Source organism: Austrofundulus limnaeus, unplaced genomic scaffold (assembly GCF_001266775.1).
Source record: "Austrofundulus limnaeus strain Quisiro unplaced genomic scaffold, Austrofundulus_limnaeus-1.0 Scaffold83, whole genome shotgun sequence".
In the NCBI taxonomy this organism is placed as follows: Eukaryota; Metazoa; Chordata; class Actinopteri; order Cyprinodontiformes; family Rivulidae; genus Austrofundulus; species Austrofundulus limnaeus.
In genome coordinates this window covers 1017193-1018473 of record NW_013952485.1, presented here as the reverse complement: position 1 = coordinate 1018473, position 1281 = coordinate 1017193, and the positions used below count along the sequence as shown (strand labels likewise).

The 1281-nt window shown below is 46.5% G+C and overlaps 1 protein-coding gene across 2 annotated transcripts in view; it reads right to left on the bottom strand.

Annotated features, from left to right (window-relative positions):
- uxs1 (UDP-glucuronate decarboxylase 1) overlaps nt 1–1281 on the bottom strand; it is a 35690-nt gene that overhangs the window by 22366 nt on the left and 12043 nt on the right. The window lies entirely within an intron of this gene.

The window sequence follows — 1281 nt, the reverse complement described above, 5'->3', positions numbered from 1 at the left end:
TGTGTGTGTGTGTGTGTGTGTGTGTGTGTGTGTGTGTGTGTGTGTGTGTGTGTGTGTTTCATACAATGTAGGGAAACTTTTCCCAAAAATCAGCCTCGTGGGGACCGAAGTGCATCATGGGGACCAATGCCAGGTCCCCATGGATCCAAATGCAAATTATGGGTGGGGTTAGGTTTAGGAACAAGGTTTAGGTTAGTTTTAGGGTCAGGGTACCTGTGAGGTTAATTTTAGGGTAAATGGTCAGGGTTAGGCTAAAAAAATGAATGGAAGTCAATGCACGGTCCCCACGCGGTTCAAGAATAAATGTGTGTATGTGTGTGGGTTCGGCTTTGGTGACATTTGGGGGCAATTTTAAGACAAAAATCCTACATCTGGGGAAAACTGGTGCATTTGGGGCCAAAAATCGAGTCCCCATTTGGCTTAAATGCCATTGGTGGGTTGGGGGTTGGGTTTAGGACCAAGGTGTGAATTGAGTTTAGGTTAGTTTTAGGGTCATAGGTACCTGTGAGGTTAGCCTTAAGGTTTGTTTATCCTTCAAGCAAGATGTGCGGCTGCGGCCCAACGATGGTGTAATTGCGTACATGTCACCGACCGCATTGAGTGTTTATACTGGGAAAAGACATGGGGGATACATTATAGTATTTCCTCCCTCTGCCCTCTCAACGCATAAGTCACGCGCATAGCAGCATGTAAATAACTGCTAGTTGCTAAAAATTAAAAAAAAAAAAAAAGAAAGAAACAGCGAGTTGCGAGTTTTTAGCTTGTTGGTTCAACAGATGCGGGAGATGGATGACGAAAAACACTCCCATTTTCAAATGTCTGGTGCTCGTTTGACGAACTTGCCAAACCGGATCTTTTTTTTTTTTGCCCACCTGGTCTCCCCTTACCTTCAGCACGCAGCGACTCAGTAGAGGAGTCACAGATGGTTGTACCTCCGGACCGCCTCGTTGAGTTTCTCTTTGAAACTATCCGTTTGGAAAAAAAAACGGCCTCTGGTAGCGAGTAGCGGGTAGCGGTGTCACACACAGTCCAAAAACATCCACAAACTTTGAACCAATCACACACTCCGCATCCTCCGCGTCTCGGAGTGCTGACTGGGGGGCAATGTATAGGACAACTGTCACCGGGGGATCACAGCGGGAGTGCAGACGGAAGTTGCACAACTTTTTTTCACTCAGCAGGTGGTAAAAGACGTGCGACAAGAAGCATAAACCAGCCTTTAGGGTTTGTGGTCAGGGCTAGGCTGTAGAAAAGTTATGGAAGTCAATGGAATGTCCCCAA